General features: G+C 41.8%; 1 protein-coding gene across 2 annotated transcripts in view; it reads left to right on the forward strand.

Moving 5' to 3' along the window:
- The window catches only part of OSMR (oncostatin M receptor), a 56099-nt gene that overhangs the window by 583 nt on the left and 49516 nt on the right, over positions 1-6000 (forward strand). The window lies entirely within an intron of this gene.

A 6000-nucleotide genomic window follows, 5' to 3' on the forward strand; every position in this document is an offset into this window, starting at 1 on the left:
CTCGCAGTCCGCGATCTCCCTCCACCCGGTCTCTGTTTACACCTGGAAGCGGGAGGCGCTCACGCGCAGGTGGAGCGGGAAATCCCGGGGAGGTGTCTGGGGTAGACGCCAAGCGAATGCAAGGAGCGCCGAGGTGTCTGGCCGGGCGGTGGGAGCCTTGCATTTGTAACTAACCCACCCGTCATCCTTTTATAGACAAACCTTTCCTAGGCAAAAAGCACGGAGGGGTTCAATAACTTGTCCAAGACCGTAGAGCTGGCCGCGGTGGCAATGACGTCGCGAAGCGCGGGGCTTTGCCCCTGACACCGAGAGCCCTTTCTTGACAGTCCTTGGCCCGCTCACGCATCCATCCGTCCTGCCTGCCTGTCCTATGGTGGGAAGCACAGTGCGCCATGCCACTGAGCAGGGACGCCTGGTAACTGACAAGCCTGAAGACTGAACAAGCTTATTCTCCAGCTCGAGAGGCCGATGTAGGCAGAGGATATGATAGAACTGAATGTAGTGTATTTCATTTGAGCTAGAAGGAGGGAAGCTCTGGGTCTTATTCTCAAGTCTAAACTGACTTTGGGACTTGGGTCAGGTTAACTTTATGGCCTCAGCCTCTGTCTCCTCCTCTGCAAAATAATAATGGTTCACACTTACTATGGGACCAGGCACTATTCTAAGTACTGTACATATGCTAGACGATGTAAGCGTCACCAGTGATGTAGGTAGCAGTTTTCTCATTCTGATTTTATCAGTGAGAAAACTGAGACCCAGAGAAGTTAAGTAACTTGTCTGTGGTCACACAGCTAGCGCGTGACAGAGTCAGGATTTGGCTTTGGAATCTGCTTATAACCACTGTGTTGTGCCTCAAACTCTAGGACCCTTTTTAGAGTGTTTCCCACCCCACCCCACCCGTGGTGCTTCATTATTGTCCTGCTTCGTCTCTCTCCTTGGCTGTTTTAAAATGCACTCAGAGACCCTTGAAGCTGAAGGGCCCCAAAGGGTCATAGTGGCCAGGGGTTCCCAAACTTAGCTGTGTCTTAGAATCATTCTTGAAGCTTTTCAAAGCGCTGGCCTCCACCTTCACCTGCCTACTCAGAATCGTCAGGGCATGCTAAGTTTGGCGTCTCCCAGATAGCATTCAGTATTGTTAGAATGCCTCCAGTGGCAGGGAGCTCACCAGCTAACGTGATTGTTGGACAGAGCTAATTCTCAGCTGTAACTTGCCTCCTTGTGGTACCTGTTCTGTCTCCTGTTGTCTCAGCAAATGTGTCTAAACCTCTAAACCTTCTGTATCAAAGGCCACCTTGAGAGGAAAGGGCTGGTCTTAGGTGTCCAACGGGGACTGGAGCCACACTGGGGAGAACACTTACACACTGGGTCTTTTCCTTCTACCCCGTTCTTTAACCTGAAAGAGCAGAAACATCTACAGGGGTGCAGAGAGGTGTTTCAGAGTCTCTGTTGTTTCTTGTAACCCTTTGTCCTGAAAAAGGAACCAAATCAGGAAAACTATCAGGGTGTTGAAAGAGGAATCGGTGGTGCTGTGATTTGACAAGAGGAAGGTGTGTGTTTTCCTTGTGGGAGGATTTTTGGCTTGGGTAGAAGGAAAACTGAGTGTCATCTTGCTCACTTACAGGAACAGTGAGCCCTGGCTCTCTTTTCCCTGGGGGAGGAAGTCCTCCTTGATTGAAAAAAATATATGAAAGGGGGAAATATAAGACAAATAAGATTTTGTGAGAAATACCCCTCCCTCCAAGCAGGCTTCCTTGCTCTGTAAAGCACAAGTTTCTTCTCCAGCAGCTGTGTCCTTGCTTTTACAAGGTTGTCTATTTTATTTTTGTGTTTTAAAAATAATGCAAATAATAAGTGAATATATATATGAACTGTATGAAATGAAATGCACTCCTACTCCCACACAGAAGAGGGTAAGTTCAGGTTGGTACCTACTATTCCAAGATTTCTTCTTTTCTATACAATTGCATAATATGTATATAAACACTATGTTTTTTTTAAGATATTTTTCTTTTTTTAAAATTGTACAATTATCTATTTATTTATTTATTTTATTTTACTTTATTTTTGGCTTTGTTGGGTCTTCGTTTCTGCACACGGGCTTTCTCTAGTTGTGGCGAGCGGGGGCTACTTTTTGTTGTGGTGCACGGGCTTCTCATTGCGGTGGCTTCTCTTGTTGCAGAGCACAGGCTCTAGGCGCGCAGGCTTCAGTAGTTGTGGTGGGAGGGCTCAGTAGTTGTGGCTCCCGGGCTCTAGAGCTCAGGCTCAGTAGTTGTGGTGCACAGGCTTAGCTAGTCCGTGGCATGTGGGATCTTCCCGGACCAGGGCTTGAACCCGTGTCCCCTGCATTGGCAGGCAGATTCTCAACCACTGTGCCACCAGGGAAGGCCTACACTATGTTTTAATATATGTAAATGAGATCTTACTATCATTGTGCAGCTTATTTTTTCACCCCCAAGTGTTAGAGATCTAACATCTCTGTGTGTACCTCTTTTGCAATGGCTACATGTTATTCTAAAGTAATAGTGCTTATTCTTATTTCTTGTTATTTTAATTAGAGACATTTATTCATCCTTTCCCTTATTGATGGACATTTGAGTTGTTTAAAATTATTCAGCATTAGCAACAGTGCTTCAGGGAAGATTGTGCATTCATCTTTGTGCTTAAGCCTGAGTATAATATCCTAGGAGAGAGATTTGTGGGTCAAAGTGTTTATCCATTTTTCAACTTGATAGATAAAACCCTTCAAATTGCACCACTGACCCACCCCAGGTACTAATTTAAACTCAGCCCATTTCCCTCATCCTTCCTAAAACCAGGTGTTATCTCTTTTTTTTTAATTTAAATTTTCAAATCTGGTAAATGAGTGAAATCCAATAAGGCATTTTAATTTGCATTTTGCTGATTATTGCTGCAATTTAATATTTCTAAACACAGTATTTGTGGATCATGTGTGTCTCCTGTCAATTACCTGTGCGTATCCTTTGCTCACTTTTCTACTGAGTTGCTTTCTCTTATTTCTATTTACTGCCGAAGCTCTACAGGTACTCAGTTTCTTAATCTTTTGTCTGTTGTAGATGATGCAAATATTTCTTCTAGTGTAATGCTCATTTCCAAATTTTTTGTATTATGGTAAAATACATAATATAAAATTTACCATTTTAATCATTTTAAGTATACGGGTCTGTGTCATTAAGTACATTCATATTGTTGTGCAACCATCCCCACCGTCCATCTCCAGAACTCTTCATCTTGCAAAACTGAAACTGTACCCATTAGACAATAATTCCACATTCCCCCTCTTCCCAACCCCTGACAGCCATCATTCGACTTTCTGTCTCTATGCATTCAAATACTCCAGGTACCTCATATAAATGGGGGAATCATACAGTCTTTGCCTTTTTGTAACTGGCTTATTTCACTTAGCAAAATGTCCTCAAGGCTCATCCATGCTGTAGCATGTATCAGAATTTCCTTCCTTTTTAAGGCCATTGTTTATGTATACCACATTCTGCTTATCCGTTTATAATGCTTTTATTTATTTATTTTTAAAATAAATTTATTTATTTATATTTTATTTTTGGCTACGTTGGGTCTTCGTTGTGGTGTGTGGGCTTCTCACTGCAGTGGCTTCTCTTGTTGCAGAGCACGGGCTCTAGGCGTGCAGGCTTCAGTAGTTGTGGCGCATGGGCTCAGTAGTTGTGGCACGTGGGCTCAGTAGTTGTGGCTCACGGGCTGTAGAGTGCAGGCTCAGTAGTTGTGGCACACGGGCTTAGTTGCTCCGTGGCATGTGGGATCCCCCCAGACCAGTGATCGAACCCATGTCCCCTGCATTGGCAGGTGGATTCTCAACCACTGTGCCACCAGGAAAGCCCAATGCTTTTATTTTTAACTATCTTTTGCTGCACAGAAGTTTTAAATGTTTGTGTAATCAACTCTGCAATCTCATGCTTTCTGTGCTTTGTCTAGCTTAGAAAGGTCTTTTTCACCTAAAAATTATTTTTAAGTTTTTTTCTAATACTTTTATTATTTTGGTTTTACATTTAGCTCTGTAAAATTTCAGATTTTTGTATAAGGTGGAAGGTAAAATGTAACTTAACTTTTTTCCTGAGTTTTAAGCATTGCTCCAATACTGTTTATATAATCATGCAACTTTTTTCTAACTCATTTGAAATTCTATTTTTACAGTAAAATAAATTCCTGTTTATATAAGGCCCTGTTTCAGGATTCTACCCTATTTCTCTGATCTATTTTTGTCTCTTCTTCTGCCAGTATCACCTGTGTTAAATGCTATAGCTTGATGGTATATTTTTATACCTAGGAGTATATATTTGTGGTTTTTTCCCTCAATGTTTTCTGAAAGTGATTCTCATACATTTTCATTTTGTATAAACTTTACAAATAACTTGTCAAGTTTAATAAAATCCTATTGGAATTTTTCTTAAGATTTTCTTGGCTTTCTAATTATCAGTAATTTTTTATGCCTTAATGTCGATTGTCGTATGCCCTTCACACATGCAGGAAGCAGCGTGATGTGACTGGCGAGTGACTCACATGGCTCAAGCTCTGAATTGACTGTGTCAACCTGGACAAGTTACTTTTAGCCTTTCTTAGCCTTAATTTCCCTATCTTTGTATAGGGATAATAATTGAATCTCCTTTCAGGGGGCTGTTATAAGGATTCTATTAATGAATGCATGTAAATCACTTAGCAAAGCACCTAGCAGAGGGTTAGCACCCAGTACGTGCTAGCTGGGATCATTTTCACATTTCCCTTCCTATCCTGCTGTGGGCACTGCAGTGTGCCTTGTCAGAGCAAGAACTGGTAAGTCTTCTCCTTCATATATCCATAGTGTCCTAGGAGACAAAAATATGTAATAAATATTGAATATAGTAGTGCTTCTCAAACTTCAGTGTGTATCTGCATCACCTGGGGATCTTGTTTAAATGCAGATTTTTATCCCACACTTTGCAAATGTAGTCTCTCACTGATATATATATATATATATATATATATATATATATATTTTTTTTTTTTTTTTTGCGGTATGTGGGCCTCTCACTGTTATGGCCTCTCCCGTTGCGGAGCACAGGCTCCGGACACGCACTCTCAACGGCCATGGCTCACGGGCCCAGCCGCTCCGCGGCATGTGGGATCTTCCCGGACTGGGGCACGAACCCACGTCCCCTGCATTGGCAGGCGGACTCTCAACCACTGCGCCACCAGGGAAGCCCTCTCACTGATATTTAAAATTATGCTGCTAGTGACAGTATGTCCTTTGGGGATAAATGTGATTGACGTGACTTGTAAATTGCTTTCTTTTAATATTATATGCTAAAGAACTAAATTATATTTAGGCTGTTTCCTTTCTTCCTTCCTCCCTTCCTTCCTTTCTTCTTTTTCTTTTTTTTTCCTTACGAAAAGAGAGTTAGTGAAAGTGCTAAATATAACAGCAAATTCTATTCTTAGATCTGAAATCACTGAGACAGGTAACTACGTGGGTTATTTAAAACTGTTGATTTATGATGAAGACAGCCACATAAAATATATCCAGTCTGAGTATGAAATGTAAGTCAGCTGATAGGAAAGCCCGAATTACAAGTGTCTTAGCAAAGAGAAAGACATAAGGAACACTTGGAAAAACATAAGACTAAATGTAAGATTAAAAAGAACTCTTGGAAGGCATGGCCTGAGGTTCTGCTGTGTGAGAACAGTGTGTGACAGCTCTTGAGAAGAGGTAAGTCAACAGGAGCTACACTCTCGTGTGAGTAAATTTCTCACACATCACATTGTCTCTTAGTCAATTCTCTCTACTCCCAGTCTTCCTAACAGGGGACTTTGAGCAAGTTAATCTCAATCTAGTGTGCCCATCTGTCTGAAGAGGATGGCAGTATGTTTTTCTATCTGGGACATTGGTTACTTTCTGTTTGAAAATGCATTAGTAGAGTGCCTGCATTTTCTCAGGACCTGAGAGATCACATTTTTTTTGTAGGGAACATGACA

This window comes from Grampus griseus, assembly GCF_964374135.1.
Source record: "Grampus griseus genome assembly, chromosome: 3".
Taxonomy (NCBI): Eukaryota; Metazoa; Chordata; class Mammalia; order Artiodactyla; family Delphinidae; genus Grampus; species Grampus griseus.